This window comes from Lathamus discolor, chromosome 2, assembly GCF_037157495.1.
Source record: "Lathamus discolor isolate bLatDis1 chromosome 2, bLatDis1.hap1, whole genome shotgun sequence".
In the NCBI taxonomy this organism is placed as follows: domain Eukaryota; kingdom Metazoa; phylum Chordata; class Aves; order Psittaciformes; family Psittacidae; genus Lathamus; species Lathamus discolor.
The window spans coordinates 111,737,254-111,755,159 of NC_088885.1; the positions used below are offsets into that span (position 1 = coordinate 111,737,254).

The following is a 17,906-nucleotide window of genomic DNA, read 5'->3' on the forward strand; positions in this document are numbered from 1 at the left end:
CAGAATTCATTATCTAGGCATCTGAGCATTCGATCAGAAAGGACATAGGGGAACTCAATAAGCTAAGAAAGAGTATTCTAGTCTCCTTGGTCTGGTCATAGATAAAGTCCCATAATTAAAGTAGAGCAACTTGTGTTCAGCACTACTGGAAATGGAAGTTATTCCTTGATGAGCAGTACTGTGACATTTCTGGATTCACCCAGGGTGAGTAAAAGGATTCAAAAACCTTCTCTAATTCCTCTCTTGTCTCCATCCTTTCCGTGGTGTTTTTATAATCTTTCAGTGATCTCTTACACACGGGCTCATTTGGATCATTATTTCACCAAGTCTTTTTAGTAGGGGAGAGAGGAGGGTGGGCTAAGAGGAACTAGAAGCAAGTTGTCCTTCTGAACACAGACTCCAAAACATTAACCTCCATTTTCACCAAGAGACAAGAGGAAATACCAGGGAAAAGCAGCTAAAGGTCACAGAATGGCACATTTTTCGTGTAGTTTACCAGAAGTATGTGAAAACAGCTGTAGAGAGAATGGATAAATTATGTTTTAACTTTGGATTAGGCTCAGAATTCTGAACAAAGAAAAATCTACCTACCCTATTTATAGCTGGTTCTGTCACAATATTGTATGCTATTGCAAATTTATTAGCTGGCAATGGTTTTTAATAAATCACTGTGCAAGGCATCCTTGTAATAAAGAAGTTATAATGAGATACAAACCAAGATATTCTCTTGAGTTCCTTGTCCTTTTTTCCTTGGGATTCTTTATCTGCTGTCCTATTGGGAAATGTCTAACTTTATATGCCCATATGCTGGCAGAATGAAATACCAGTGAGCCAATGGAAAGGTTTTGTTCGTGCAGACAATGTTACAGTGCTGGTGGCTTCTACAGAAGATAGGGCCATATTTTTTAGCATATAATTACTCAGCTGCCACCAGAGCATGAAACAATAAAGAATTACCATATTATGAATGACAAAGTAGCTTTTAGACAGACATGGACTTAATCACATTAAAATTTAGCTTAGAAGGAATTTTGTATTCCTCCACATGCCAGTAATTTTTGAGAGAAAATAAAACGTTAGTAAAAGTCATTGTAGTTGTAAAAGCAATGCATTTGGAATAAAAAGGACTTGCAAACTTATACACATGCAAATCTGGGTAGTCCCCCTTTGTGACTATTTGTGACTATTTCCATTAATATTGAAAGATTTAGTAATGTTTATTAAATCACAACTAGAAAGAAATCATCTTGCCCTTCAGTGCGAATACTTAAAGAATGTAAGGCCATGAACAGGCTCATTAGTGAGTTTAGCTCCATTAATTTAAACTACCTTGTGAAGTTTTAGAAATCTTGTTACGCGAATGGGCTCAGAAAAATGTTCATATCTGAATCCAAGGTCAAATTTAATTTCAGATATTTTCACAGCTACGTGTTGCATTGCGTTTCTAATAATACTGCCTGCTTTCTTCTCCTTTCCTGAATACTATGAAAACTAAGTATTAAATGGGAACATGCTGCTGGCAAACAAGGGGCATGGACTGTCAGCTACAATTCATGGTTCCAAAACCATTCTTTCTTTTGTGGGTTTTGTATCCCTTCTACCAACCTAACTTACATAATTAATTGAAAGTGGCTGTGTGCAGCATTTCACTATCTAATATGGACAACTCACTGTTTGCAAACTGCCTGTTAAGCAGACAGTTTCATGAAGAAGCTTGACAAATAATTTCATATGATGGAAAAAAGACCACTTCACCTTTTCACAAAATAATTCCTAAGAGAGGGATGTGAATCTTAACAAATCAGTTTTCTCAACTTATTTGCTCAGATACATAGGGGAGATTGCAGCTTATTAAACTGAGTGCTATGCTCCCCATATCAGGCTTCTTATTGCCTTTTCTGTTTGATTACCAAAATGACAGAGGTTTCAACTGCAAAATATATAGTGGCTGATGGAGCCCAGCAGGACACAGTCTTGTACAAGATGCAAAAGACACCAAGTTGCTTACAGCAGGATCTTGACTTCCCAGTTCCCAGTCACTTCAGGGAAAAATAACTGACTCCACTTCACCATAGGAATATCAGCATGTTTATTTTATTTCACTTCTTACAGACTAGCGATACAACCAAATTCCATCTGTACATAGAAGTGGATCCATTTAAATGGAAATTCATGGCACACATTAAAGAAAGCCAAGTAACTAATTGTAAAGTGCATTAAATTTTGAAGTAATGATTACATGCACTAAACCCAGTTCTTCACCAGAGCAGCTCCAGTGATGACTATAGTTGCTTCAGTTTTACAGCCATGTGAGATCAGAACCAGACCTGGGCTGGTTCAATTCTGCAGAGTTCTGAAGTGGATAACCATGAGCAAGAAGTGAGTTAGACAGCTAAGGGGGACAGGTCAGCTCCTTGGGAACACGTGGACTGTGAACAATTTCAGCTGTGGTGATGAAAAGGTTAATGTTTCCCTGACCATGTACTATCGACAATTTTATTAACTTGCTTTCATTCCTTTTTTGGTTTGCTTTCCTTTGTTTTGTTTTGTTTTCATTCTAATGCCGTGTTCATTTTCAGATGCCATTTTTAATATTTTTAATTCAGTTCCAATATCCGCCACAGGAATTTCAAAACAATCTACTCTTTAAAACTTAATTGTAGTGTTTGTTATTCCATAAAAACGCATGTTACACTTTGAGATCCAGTTTTGTAAAGTAATTGAATAATAAATGAATAATGAGAACAACAGGACTCTTATTAACTTTTTAGGCATTAAACTAACTTAACATTTTAGAAAGAACAATAACTTTTCCAATAACATTCCAGAATAGCAATTATAATTGTAATGCACCAAAACAAATGTATAAAATGATGCTGGTTTTGGACAGTAGGATGGAAATTTTTAATTATTTACATTTTTCCCAAGCAGGATAAATTGCCAGTGTTTCTTTCCAAGAAGGAACTGTGCCCTCCACTGTAAGGACCACAAAATATCATCTGAGCATTAATAAGGCAGAGCTGCCAGTCATTCCCACTGCACTGAACCTCCTCCTCCTGAGCTAGCAGATTAGGCATCAGTACTTACACCTACCCTGGGTTCAGACCGGGACCCAACTGGTAAATCCAAATCTCCCACCCATTTCCACATCTGGAAAAAGACCCCATAAAAGCTCAGGAGGTGTCACTAGCTCAGCTCTCAGCAGTGCTTTGGCAGCATCCCTGTACCAAGCACAAAGTAAAGCCTTTCCTCAGTTCCCCTGGTGCTAGCCCAGGGCAAGAGGAGATGCTGAAGTACTGTAGGAGCTCCTCCACCACTCTCCTTCCAAAGGAAGATTCCCCACGCAGGTGCTTGGCCTGAGTCGGAGTGAAAGACATGGCATGGTAGCCTGGCCAGTCGATACTGTGAGACACCTGCATTCCTTCCCAAGCATACATCTTGGCAGAGTGACCCTGCACCCCATGATCTTCCACACTAATTAATACAGTTTATCATGATGGGTCTGGTCCTGGCTGGGGCAGAGGAGAGCATCTCTGCCTGGGAGTGGCCAACACCACTGCAGAACTGTCCATAGGTGGGACCGGGGAGTGTACTGCTGTGTAATTAAGTCCAATCCTTAATATTGTCCAAAGTACCACTTTGGCACTTCACACTGCTTTACAACTTATTCAGGCCTGTCAATCCATCATCCTGATCCCCTAATGGTGTCTCCTCACATTCAAAAACTCCAGGTGAAATCTAGAAAGTGAGTGACTTGAGCAGTGCCGTGGAGCCCCTAAATGATTTGTAACATCTTACAACAAAACATAAGTGGGGGCTCTGACAAAGCATTGACTAAACTTTTCCTGTTGCCTTCTCAGCTCGATATCTAGTAATGCAAAATATCTTCCGTCTGAGTAAGAGCTGTTTTTCAGCCCCCTCAAGAAGCCCAAGTTGACTGGGCTTCAGCCCGGTTTCTCATCCCAGTCCTCATCCCTCAACGGCTAGCACAGTTCAAGGAGGAGGCTCTAAATGTGTGCTAACCCTTAATCACGCCAGCAGTGCCTTTGAAGTCACAGAGGACCTTGTTTCAAACACTTCTCTCCCACAGTTCTAAAATAGCCACTGATACAATAAGCACTGACTGAGCACAGGATTTCTCAAGCAGCACAGCGTAAACTGGTCATGTCTCAGGCAACACAAACCTCAGAGGAGAAGTTTGATTTCAATGGGAGAACGAGCACAGGCCTGACTGCACAGAGCAGGACTTTGCTTTTTAACATCAAGAAAATGTAATTTATCTTTTTTCTCTTTTAAAGGAGAAGTTGCCCATGGGCTTTCCTATTGAAGCCTAGGTGTAGTAGGTTGAAAACCAAGAGACAAAAAAGTACAGGTGACAACAATCTTGGCCCAGGACTATTGTGTTCGGCCCAGCTCCACTGCCCCAGCCACAACACTTGGAGGAAGTGCCACACAAACAGAGGAAGCAGGATTCGGGCTGAGAAGGATTTAGTAACGGCATTACTACGCTCTCAGCACTGATGCCTGCAAAAGATAAAACCTGGGAAAAGACCTCGGGTTCCTACTCTTTATTGTTGCTGCCTGGGATTTAACTTGTATGTCTGAACTATGTACATATTTCACTGATTCAGGCGGGGCGCCATGAATGTATTTATATGGACCGAGACAGTGACAGGACTGCTGATGTTTACAGTAACAGGTTAGAGAGACTTTGCCAAAGCATTCTTAGTTTTTAAAATGATCGGTCGGACCCAGCCCCCTTCCCCCTCTCCATTGTTATTTTGTCTGCTGGATTTACGGAAGAAGGAAATGGTAAATTACAAGAAAAAAATAGCATTTATCTTGCCAGGACGTGTTGCTTTGAACTTGGATGATATTAACATATCAATCAGATTCAGTGATATGTTAAACAAGGTTGTCCCTGGTTTATGGTTCACCAAAGCTAGGAGTTGAACCAGGGCTTTGTCTGCGTAGTGGGCAGGGAGCTTAACTCCACTAGTCTAAATCCTTCACGTGGACATGTAGCACTGATACTGAGCACAGGGAGCCATTTGTTTTATTTGAGTTACGTTGACCCAAAATAAAGTCCTGTTTACAATTTGGTTTGGACTGAAAATTCACCCAGATGAAGCTATTTCAATACAGTGACTCTAGCTGAAATACTTGAAGGAGGAAAACGCAGAACAGGGAATATAGTGACAAACTACAAACACTCTGTTTAGAGTAGTCTTGTAAGAGGAAATATTTTTGGATGACATTTCCAGTTCCCAATCAAAGGTTGGCCAATTAGATGGAAAATTAATTCAGAAAGGAAACATTAATTAGATTTTGATAGAGATGCTAATTCCAAAACTTCATGAGGATCTAAAGATTTGCCTGCTTCACTCTGCCATTTCCTGATTATGGAATATTCATTATTTCACAATAACTCTTCAGGCTGGAGACAGCTTAACTACATAGCTTCCCTTGGGGATGACTAGGAACTTGTTATTTCAGTATTAAGTGGCAGTACTGAACTGGATAATGATTTGAACTAGACTGAATTGGATTTACCATACAAAGAAGTATGCCATGCACTAACCTGCTGGCTACAAGGAATTAAAAAAAAAAAGGAAAAGAATTTACTCTAAATTGAGTAAATTGAGCAACTCTCACAGATAATAGCCTGGAAAGAAGCCTTCCCCTTTTCCTTCTTGCCTCTTTTAGGAAATAATGCAGACACTGAAATGAAGAAATATATATATAAATAATATTTAATCTCATGTTTCTACTTTCAGAATGACATTTTTCCTCCCATATGTAAGCTAACAGTGAAAACAGTTCTCACTAAATAAATAATATTTAAAAATAAACAATAACAAAGCTCCAAACATAAATAAAGCCTCTGAGCTCTAAACAATTATTGACAATTTAACTCAAAAGTGTCATTTTTTTCTGAAGGAATTGTAAGCTGGGAGCTATAGTGAAATCATAACCATAGAATCTACTATAAATAAGCTGCACAGATCTTATTGTTTGGGAAATGAAACCAGTCCTTGGACAAGTACTTTTACTTACTATTTTTAAGCATAATGAAGCTCTATATTCAATCAGCAGACAGACTTCACAAATATATTTTTAATACTCAGACTTGCTATCCACATTTTACACAATTAACTTCTATATTAATGGGGTATTACAAAGTAATAGAAAGGGAGCTACAGTTAAAAAATAAAGACGCTGCAAGTTCAAAGCCCAGGATCACAGAGCAGTAATAATTCTCTGGAAGTGAAGAGAGAGTAAAACCCCAAACATTCTGATTTAAGAAAACAAGTAGCTACAGAAAATGAAGTCCAGTTTCCTGCGGCTTTGTGTCTTGTGGTTAAATTATACTGTGTCTAATAAGATGCAAGCTCTGATCGAAATACTTTTCCTGTGGTTGAGGCATCTATCAGCTCCTTTTCTCTCCCATGAGGATTTTCTGATGTCCAGTAATAATGTTTTGCTCATAATGAAGACTTTCTTTCAGCAGAAAAATAAATAGGGCCACTCAACTCTGCTTGGCTACTAATTTTCACTAAACACTGAAGAAATTAATGTCAAGCTTCCTTCATCAAATAGTCATCAAATCCAAAAGTTATAGAGCACTGAAAGACAGGCACATAGGCAGCATGATGATAACATGCATTTCTGTATGAAAGCAGGTTGAAAGTGCAAGCATCTTGGGTGCATATGTTTTTGTCCCAGACCAAGTTTTCCCCCATATGCAGATTTGTATACAACACACGTGTTCTTTTTATAAGTAAGAAATCCTGTAGTAATAGCGGGGGAAAGAAATCCAGCACAGGCAGGTCAAGAGAGGAGAGTAAAAGATCTGCGAAACGGCTACTGAGCGCAGGTAATTCTGGTAACAAGGTTAAGCAGACAGTTTTTATAAGACATGCTGATATGCTTTACTGGCAGCAGGAAACCGATGCTCTGAAAGGAGTACAGTAGTGCCTTGATGGTTTATTCACAATATGAAGAGATTTTGTTTTCCTTATATGAACTCTAAGCCTTATCTTTGAGTCAACCACCACTGTACCAACTTTCTAGCCTCCTATCTGCTGAATATCCTGGGATAACCTTCATCAGCAAAAATGAGGTCTCAAATAAATAAATCTTAATTCCTCACTCTTCAGGGGTTCTCTCATGCTTTATGTGAACTCTCCTTCAGTGGAGAACAAGGTCTTCAGGGCAATGACAAAAGGGATAATGGAGGACAGATCTTCTGCTTCAGCCTTTCCTTATGTCTATATTGAAGGAGACAGTCATCACTTCAGCATTTTTTGTCTTGGAAAAAAATTTCTCCTTGCTCAGCTTTTGCCTGAAATGTATTTACTACGAAGAAGAGCACACAAAAAGACCAATGGCTGCATTCATTTCTAAAAGTACTTCAGTAAAACATCTCTACAGCAAGGGTAAAGGCTGTACAGCCAAACCTTGCCAGCAGTTCCTCTGCTATTGCAGGGCAGCAGTGGCACTGCCCCCATGCTCTTGTCTCTGCCAGATCACCCTGAGGGTGATTATAAATTTACTGAGTGTGGATGAGGCCACAAAGACCTTCCATGACAAGACAAAGCAACACCAGGGTCCTATTTGCCTGCTCAAACATTGATTTAGTGTATGCTTTAAAAATTAAAGTCATCTGATGAATTTAAAGATGTGTTCCATTTGCTGAGACAAACTTTTACAATGGGGAAGGATTAGCAAACTTGAAAGAATATGTTTGCCATGAGAGTTTCCACAATTAACTGAGTCTAACAGATTTTGGCTATGTTCCCCAGAAAAAGCACTAGAGGTCACACATATTGCAACTATGGTTTACCTCAGCCAGTAAAACCAATTATCCTTCACAACCCTCTCTTCATTGTTTTCTAGGGAGACCATTTCTACTTGGACTGTTGGCTCATGGCATCTGGCTGCGAGGTAGGCATATTTGAAAGTCCTTGAGATGAATCCTTAAGTCAGAATTAGTTTACACAGGGATGCAGAAGTAGCCCAGCAGAAATATAAAGCTCTAGTCTTCAGCTCAGCTCTGTTGACGACACTTTTCTGTCCAGCTTTCTCTGAGAAGCAGGAATCTAACGAGATAAGTAAAGTCTGCCATGACAAATTTGAAACCCAAGGTCGCAAAGTCAGACTCTGTTCCTGGGTATGAGAAGCATTTGCATTTAGGCATGCAAATCCTCTCTCCAAGGAATCTCAGGTGGCACTTGGGTCTCCATTCAGAAACCTCTAAAGAGCGCCTGTTAACAGCACTTGATACTTTCTAAGATAACCACATCTTCTAGTATCTCCAACAGGGAAGACCAAATGGGATCTTTTAAATATCACCTACTTAAACCTATGTGGCCCCACTGGCCCAGAAAGGTCACGGATAAAACTTAATCTTTTCACATAGTTCCCATGGAGTTTTTAATACCATTTGTTGAAATGAGCACCTAAAGGGCTCTGCTTTTCATGTGCTGTCTGCAAAGAACCAGCAAGCACCAGTGCCAACCTCCATATGCTTTGGTGGTTCTCATCTGACTAGAAGCCCCTGCCTCTTCTTCCCTGCTTGATCTACCTGGACTGCCCAAGCCACGAGAGGACTCAGTCAGCACAAGTTTTCCGTGTAATTTAGCTGAGATTTTAATTACTAGACAAATCAAACAACAGGGAGTTCAGGCAACACACAATCCACTTGGGAATTCACCACCTGCCTGGTTCAAAAAGCATAAGCAAAACCACATTGTTTTATAAGTTTCAAAAAGAGAAGGAAGATGAAAAACAGTAAGCATTTGATTTCTTTTGCTTCTAGCATATACTAATTTCTACAGTAGCTGGATTTTAATACAGCTACTATAGCAAACTGCAACCTTTCAGTGGCTAACACTGCTGCTTTGGGTTCATCCTTTCATTTTCCTAGAGATGAGACTGACAGAATCTTGATTTGTTCTGAGAATACAGCTCATCCTATACAGTTAAGGACCCTGTGGGAAAAATCATGTAAATGTCATGGACACAGAAGGAAGAGGCAAATTTATGTAACACAGACAACTTATTTCTGATATTTTGCTCTTTTCTAGTGCTCCACTTGCAAGCTAAATAATGTAATTTTTACATGCAATTCCACTAAAGAAAAAAAGTGAGGCAGAGTGCACTGGAAAACTTCATAAGTAGTCATCAGGTCCCAAAAACTTAAATCCACAGCACAGCCTGCGATTGTCCTAATCTGCTTGAGCACTTGGTGACAGAGTAGAAGACTATTGTCTATATCCAGCCATGGGAAGGACATGAGACAGATCTTTACCAAGTACATTTCAAAGCTATTATTTGGTAGACAGCAAATGACAGATGAAAGCTGGGAAAGCACAGTTCAATCACAGAAGAAAATTGCTTTTTTTTTTTTTTTTTTTTTTTTTTGAAAACTCTGTTGTTCTTGTTCTCCCTGGCTCCTCTCTCCATCCCCACATCTGTTCCTACTTACTCTGCCCCCATTTTCTCCCTGGGAAGAATCAGACAATCTTTACTGCAGGCACAAGTATCCGTTCCAAGCGTCTTCGAGGGAGTACATACTTAGTCATGCTTCTACTCTGCTGGTTGTCCTTGCCTTACATGTGTCCCAGGCCTTGACTCAGCAAAATACTTCAGCAGGGACCTCACTCTACAGAAGTGCTTAAACCCCTAAATCTCTAGCGTGCATTTAATTTTGAGAACTCGTTCTACTGAAGCTAGCAGAAGTGCTCTGTTTCTCACCGTCTTCTCCTAAACTGGGGGCCTGAGACCTGCATATGGCACTTACTTTTGACACCAAGAGCCAACAAATGCATATTAATTGTATAACAAATATTAAATATATATGTATAGTGGCAAGAAAGACTGTTATTTTCCCCAGCTTTTTTCAAGGTGAGCTAACTAGAAATATTCTTCCTCCTTTTATTATATACTCAAAATTCAGAGCAAGACGTTACTCAGCTGGCTCATGAAACTCCAGCTGGGTCTCTGTGTGTCCCTTGAACCAGGGAGAATTAGTGAGCCCCTGGGGTGCTCATGTTGGACAGAAAAACTTCTTTCTCACTCCTTCACTGACCTTCCTCCAGGGAAGGCTCCTTACCCTCAGCCCTCTAGGTGGCTCAGGTGTCCTTTACAGTCCAAAGCACACCACAACCTCTCTGATGGAGGGGAAAAAACTGCCTGAAAACACAACGACTGTGTTTGCCTGTTCCTTGTAGGTAAATGATGTGATCCACGGGAGGAATAAAGAATTGGCATGGATGGGGGAACAACATCATAAGACGAACAGACTGCTACGCAAAATGATGGCTTAATAGGCAGTGCCTGTAAGCATTTGTTGTATTAATTAATTGAAATTAACCTGTTTCAACTACTAAGAAGATTTTAATTCTGTTGTAAATGGCAAGTGCTCAGTGCACAACGAAGCATATAAATGTAGAAAATCACTGTTCCACAAGAGAAGAACGTTGCTGTTAGCTCTTCTTTTTAAGGGAAAAGGAGCTGACATAACAGGACAGGATGTTTCCCACTCAGAAAACATGCAAGCTCAGGCAAGCTGCAGGACTGTGTAAAGCAGGCAGCTGTGGAGAGATGAGTAAGTCCAATCCATTCAGAGATAAAACAACTTTTCTTTCTTTCTTTTTTTTTTCATAGGATAGTCTAATGTGGAAACTGCCAATCCTTCTCCTCTCACTACTTCTTTGATGTTCATTTGCTTTAAAATTTTTCCCCTGTGATGAACAACAGAGATTGCCAGTAAGTATTTGCAAGCTCAGCAGCACAGCAGAAAGAACAGACTATTTGTTGTTCAAAATGAATCCTTGAAAATTACTGCCTACAGTCATTCCCTTCTGTTTGCTTTACTGTTACAGGATAAAGGCAAGCAAACAAAGTACAATGGCAATAGCTATAATAATAACTCATTAATGTAAACTTCTATTGGAGGTTTGTAAGCCTGCAAAATATCACTCTGAAAGGGATACTGAAAATGATGTATTTATTTTTTCACTGCCCACCCCTTTCTATTTGTAGGTATTACTTGCAACTGGTGGTTTTTTGTATTAAATGTTAACACTGTTAAAACTACCACAAGAACAGCCAAAGTACCCTGTCCATAAGGGTCAGATGTTCAGGGAAAAATGCAAGAGAGTCAGAGTACTACAAGATGGTAATGCCTTCTCCAGACACACTCCCCATCTCAAACCACTACATATGTTGCACATGCTGCACACAGGCAGCATAATCTCCTTCAGAAGGCATCCATCCTGGAGGCCTTCCTTGAATGGGATGCTCCTCGCCCCAAGCCAACAGCGGGTGGCGGCACTAGATGGCACTGAAAGCCCTGCGGTTTGGGCAGGTTTAAGGTTATTTTGGGCTTTATGCGCCACCTGGTGGTATTGTGGACTTTTTCTTGCAAAGCCTGGTTAGGTGGCCCAACCACCATCAGCCACCACTTCCCACGTTTTTCAGTCACCAGGTATCAAAATACAGTGCCATCGAGGCTTTTCTAAACTGAATAGTATTCCCCCTCCTTTCTCATTATGCTTTTGGAAAGGAGTTCAATATGCAATGTACTTACGAATTCCGATTTTTGGCCAAAAACGTTTAATCAGAGAAAGTTTGGCTTACAGGCATACATGTGTTGCCAAATGCAACCCTGCTGCTGGATGTAAGAGCATTTCAGTGCCCTTTTTTCCATAGCTCTTTGGCTTTTCCCCCTTCATGTTTCCTCCTGAAAACTCAATCAAATAGGCAGGACAAACCTGAAAGACTGCCATGGGAGGCAAAAGCACAAAGAATATCAAAGGCACATAATCACATATCCATATAGTCTTCCAACCTTACCCCACCCACCCAAAAAATAGAAAAAAAAGAAAAAATAGAAACAGCAAAGAATTGGTCCTTTCCCCAAAGCCAGGAAAGTATCTAATCATCCTTCAAGATGCTGCACAAGAATGTTGATGACCTAGCAAGGGTTTTCTCCCATGCAAGTTTGTCGAAAACCTGCTAATTCCTGACACTTTTCTTAGCTTGTTTGACCTAAAATATTTTAGTAACAAGTAACATCTTATTTCATGTCCACAGAATGTTCCTCCTAGATAGAAGTGTGCATTATTTGTGTACTCTAGATTCTGCTTTGCCACTTCCTGGACAGCACCCATTGCCAGGCTGGAAGCAGTGTGCAACAGGTATACACTGAGCAAGCATCATTTCACATTTTGAAAGACTTTTGCACTACTGTAAAAGCTGGGGAAGGGGGCTTCATTTCAGTCTTGCTCATGTTGAGGTTGACAGAGAAAGTTCTCTTTCACTTGTTTAGGATCATACAGCAGACTTTGTCTTTTGCTTCTACTTTGTAAACTGATGCTGAAACAAGAATTTGCCAAAGTGGTGTGACAAGGAGTCCACCCTGAAAGGCAGAAAAGCTAACTTGTTCTTGATGGCATTACCGACAGTGGCACACCAAAGCCAGAACTCAGACTACCCTTGTACAACTCACCAACAATTCAATTACACTGTTATCATCCTACATGCCACTGGCTGGGGGAAAGGATGAAGGGGGGTGGCAGCTATACACTAAGTCATAAGGTGGGCAATTCTGCAAACTGCCAGACCAAGTAGACTAGCCAGGGGAATTCAGAAAGGAGTGCAAAACAGTTGACCTACCTAAAATGAATCCTCTCATCCACATAATTAAGACAAAATTTGCATTAGAAATCCATACAGCTGTTTGGAAAAGGGAAGGTTGCCCTCAGGGACAAATCCACTCCCTAACACCCAGCCTTAGCATCTCCCTTATGCCTGGCCAAGGTCCTCCCCCTCATGAGGAAGAATCCTCCCCCTGAGGCGCCTAAGCAACAGTGGAGCAATCCTAAGGAGGATGCTTTATTAAATTAAATGTCCTCGTGGGAGGATACAATTCAAGGGTTTTTTCCCCTTCTTTTTTTCCTTTTTTTTTTTCCCCCAGATTATCTCCTTTCTCAGAGAATATGAAAGTGCTGCTTTTGTGTGGCACAATTCAAACTGAACTTTGTCTCTTTGTTCTTTTTTTAAAGTCAAATATGCATAAAAAGTAACAGGTTTCCAAAACCAGGTTGTCTCTTCTTTCAGATCTGATTACTCACTTCAAATTCATCATTAGGATAGTGTAAAGTGGATCCATGTTTTAAGCAGGACTAGCCAGGGAAAACAATGAGGAGTGTCCTGCCTAAATTAATACCACAACATGTCCCATAGAAAATAAATAAAAGATAAATCAAGCCAAGTCAGTTTCATTTAGGCCAAATGTCGGAGGAATTTGGTCTTGTTCTATTCTAAAAGAAATGAACATAAGAAATATATCCTAAATAATCAAGACTGGCAAATGTTTTGTGTATAAGTAACCACGACTACATCCCTAAAATACAGATGAGGATTTTTCACAGCTTTAATATCAGGTTTTCTATACAAAATACTCAGCAGAAATTCTCAAGTACAGTATTCTTTTTATAGTTAGCTTTTTTTTTCACTTTAGTCAGTGTAAGCCCCTTAACAACACACTCCTTTTGCTGTCCTATTCTTTGTATGCTGATGAAAGCACAACATGTATAAAACATCTTTGTAGTAACCCCTTAGAAGGTCTCTATTTTTGTAGAGTAAGAAAGAGCTTTAACTTGGTGGACCTGGCAATTGCTTAAATATTGTTCTGTATGCTCGCCAGATGCAAACGGTATAGTACAGTTACTACAGGTCTGAAAAATGCTAAAAATAGTAGCATGGGCCTTGGTGTTTATGATCACTTAGTGACTTAACAAATATTCTTGGTTTAAGTTTTCTTAAAGTTGTTTTTCTAACCTCATGTAGTACAAACTCAATATAGGATGTAACGGCCAAGCTGTATTAGCCCAGAATTTTACTGGTGACACCATAAAGAAGCAAAAGATGAAGCTGCACCTCATGATGCCTCTATGCAGCTTTAGTAATGGGACTTTGCACTGTAGTTTGCGTGGGTATGGACACCACCATGGTTACTTCCTGACTGCATTTCAAGCTTGGGTCTCACCACATGCTTAAGCTCAACTTCATTTCACATCTAAATATCTGAGTACTAATATCCAAAATGCAGGAGCTTCAAACAAGCAGAAATTTGGAGCCACGCTATTCCTTACCCCAGATTCAAGTATGTGCCAACCCATAGGCTGTGTTACCTCATGTCAAATTATTTGCTCTTATCTCCATGCAGCAAAATTACATGGTCAGTACAATGCAGACAAGTCAGCCTAAGAGTCTTCTAAAAAGGCTGTCGCCTGCAGTGAGACAGTATAGAATATGTAGGCTGCTGAACTGTACTTTAGAGACAGAACTGCAGTCACACAGATGAGGAAGTACATGTCATTTCAGGCAGCTTTCTGGCCTGTGCTCCAGCAAGTAAAGGAGATTCAGCCTATCTATCTGTCCCAGAATTTCCTGAGTCTTCTTAGAACAAATGCAATCTCTGTTTCTGGCTTAGGTTACACATAGCAAAACTGTACTTCAGTCAGACAACTGACATGAAAATGTTCCTGGTTGTGGCACAGTCAGGGAGCAAATTTAAGTAAATTCCATTCCTATCCAATGGCTAATTCCACCTCTGCAAGACAGTCTCCATTCTGTGATCATTCTTTGCATAAGACAGAAACATTAGTCAGGATGTCAGAAGGGCTTTCCAGCCTGGTCCTGTTCATTACTTCCTTGCAGCTGCTGAAGATGCTGAGCAAAAATGGCAACACTTATTCTGAGAAGGCAGAGTGCATGAACAACAGACAGTGAAAACTCCTCTTCCTACCAAGCAGTACTCACTGTCTGTATTGTACCATGATGCAGTTATGTAGTTCAGGCATTTTGCTGTTACCAAGTGTTTGGGATTGTTTTAATCTAATTTTCTTCAAGGTTTTCTTTATAGAGCAACTTCATATAGAGCAACTTCATTATCCACCCATTTGGGAGAGGTGTATGAGTAAAATTGGCACAGATCTATAGACTGGAAAAATGAAGGGAGGCCAGACCTCACCTACTCATACCACACAGAGCTCTTATTCACGTAGGTAAGGTCACTGATGAAGACAGGACTTTAAGTTACTTACTGAAAAGAAAATTAGTATCAGAAAAGTAAACAGAATTACAAAGTTCTTGACTCTCCAGCTTTGATGAGACCCACAACATCTTTCTCATGACCTCCTCTAAACATAAAAGTCACCTTAACTTTCTTTGGCATGCAGAAATTCTCATTTGTATGAGACTCCAGTGATTTGCCTCACTGGCCTTTTAGGGCATAAATACCTCTTAAAAGAAGAAAAAGGTCAGATTCATTAAAGACTTCACAACTCATGACTACCAGGCTGTTGCAATGTAATGACTCCAGGAGATAGGTCTACAGTCCTAGTGTTAAGGAATGCAATTTGAGCCTTTGCCGGTACAGACATGTCACTGATGCTACTAAAACAAAACTTGAGCTAAAATTTGTTTCAAGTCTTTACTTGCTTGCAATGGAAAGTTTGCTGGCAGCTGTTGTCATCATTAGCCTTGTGGCGATGTTTTTTTCTGAAGTGTCTTGTGTCTTATTGAAGCTTAATGCTTGTTAAGTTGGGAGGGGACTTTGGGTGATCTGCCAACAGCAGACAATAAAGTGTTCTCCTGTTGTAACAGAGTCATAAGTTTTGGTTTATGGATAATGGCAGCTACACGCAGTAAATTAAAACACACACACACAAAAAAGAGGAAAACATGTGGGCTTTCCTCTAAACAGTCCATTTAGCCCATTACAGGCTCCCCTAGGGCTTTAAATGCAATTGTAAAATCACCCTAATTTTTCACCATTAACTATTTTATTTTCCTAGTAGGCTAAAAGTGGGCAATTTTATAGCCATGAACCCCAATTCTAGAAGTTTGGGGCTCAGTTCCTACCACCCCACTTTGCTGTGGCTCCCCAGATCAGCTGTGAAAGCTGTGGTCTGGAGAATGACCCCTCCTCCCTGCCCAGCTCTTTGGGAAGGAGTGGAAATTCATCACCTGCTTGTACACTGTCCTCTGGTTCTGCCTACCCACTATGAATTGCTGGGATGGATGGTGGTCTAGCTATTAAATATGGGTCAGATACATCAGCTTTATCCTGTAAACTGACAGACAGCTGTACCTCAAAGTGTGCCAGGAAGCCCAGGAAGGAACCACTGAAGCAAACCAAGCCTAAAGCAGACCCAAGTACATGGGCCCTGTGCAGTGAAGTCTGTACATGTGGCTTCAGCAGCTATGTCAGGGTCATGGGACTCACTTCAGGACATTTGATAATTCACTGGCATAAAACACTGGAACCAATTAAGCCCACCAGCTTCAGTACAAAGGCCTTCTAATCTGTCCTGCAAGCAGATCAGGAGGTACTATATCACTCTATGTCACACAGCAGCCTCAGACTATTAGGCTGAAATTTAGGTTCATTATTATACAACAGGTCCAGTAAAGGCTAATCAGATCATGATATTTAAAATGCAACCAGCCACCTTCAGCAGAAATAAAAAAGCTAGAAGTCCAAGCAAGGAGCAGCAAGGACCTTCGACTGTGGTTTTCGTTATTTGCTCAAGTTGTCAGAGCCCTTGAAGTTACATGGAGCAAGCATGGCCAGAGACTGGCATTGTTCTAGCAGCATGAGGAAATTAAATGGTAAAATAAATCTGCAAAATGTGTGTTATTTAACACAGAGAACTGTGGGATGGAGATGTAAGTTAAATGGGGGATCCAGTTCCTTACAGTGACTCCAGCTCCTCAGGCTGACCTCGGGCCAGCCACTTCATCTCTGTCTTTTCTCCTCCTCTGTATAACAGCCATAATGATGATACACCAGTGCCTTACCCTTTTCTGCCTCAACTCCTCAGGCAGTGAGTTGCTGGCAGTTGCGTGCATGCACACAGCCCAGCACCACCAGGCTGGCAGCACAGCTTGTGACGGCTCTCACAGCAGCACGAAGGTGAGCAGCACTTTTGTGTCACCCTGTGAGCAAACGCATAGCAAGGTTCACTGCCCCTGCCATGGTGCACGTAGAAAGGCAGCAGGCAATAACTACTTTCTGCACACTTAACAGTTTAGAGGAGGTAATTGCCATACAAAACTTAAACCTTATGGGCAACCCAGGAAAGTGGAATTAATTAACTATCTTGGCACTTGGCCTGGATTCTACTACTAGCATGTATTACAATACATATAAACATCATGGAAGTGACAAATAGATCATAGAACCATGATCTATTTGTCATGCTGTGCAACAAATCAGTGAAAGTACTACAGAATAGGAACCTAACATCTTTCCTCCTGCATGCTCTGCCTCATAGAATCATCTCCTCCTGTAGGGATCAGAGGCAGCCGCATTCCTGCTTTGTCTTTCAGTTACAAAGGGACAAGAAGCATAGAAATAAAATTCCACTTGTGCATCTGCCTTTCCTAAGCAGCCAGCACAAGTATCTCACTCAGTTTAACCCTGGAACCTCAGACCCAGCCAAAAGCCAGCTAAGCCTCCCTGAGCTCACTCACTCGGTAATCTTTTGCCAGGTTCTCTGCACTTGCCTGTTTTCCTAGCTTTCTTTCATGGTACTTGAATGTCTTTTGATCTTCCTGCATGATAAAACTAGATAAGCTAATAGGAAAAAAATAAGAAAAAGAACAGAAAAGCCAAATTAGCATTTGTAACAACAATCTCACTGGAATTTTTCTGGAAGGCTTATAGTCTAACCTTCCAGAGGCAAACTCCGCAGGCTACCAACAGAATCCTTCCTCCTGTTCTGACCAAACCATTTACATAAATATGGGCAGGCTTTTTCTCCTAGCATCAGGATGTTCTGAAAAGTATTTCACACATCAATTTCTCCTTAGGTATGGAGATGGCT

General features: G+C 40.6%; 1 long non-coding RNA gene across 1 annotated transcript; it reads left to right on the forward strand.

Moving 5' to 3' along the window:
* The first annotated feature begins 100 nt into the window (after positions 1-100).
* On the forward strand, positions 101-12,190 carry LOC136008609 (uncharacterized). The gene is made up of 4 exons (XR_010610161.1): positions 101-204; positions 7,900-7,947; positions 10,672-10,773; positions 12,103-12,190. It is a non-coding gene; the product is annotated as an uncharacterized LOC136008609 (long non-coding RNA).
* Positions 12,191-17,906: the final 5,716 nt, after the last annotated feature.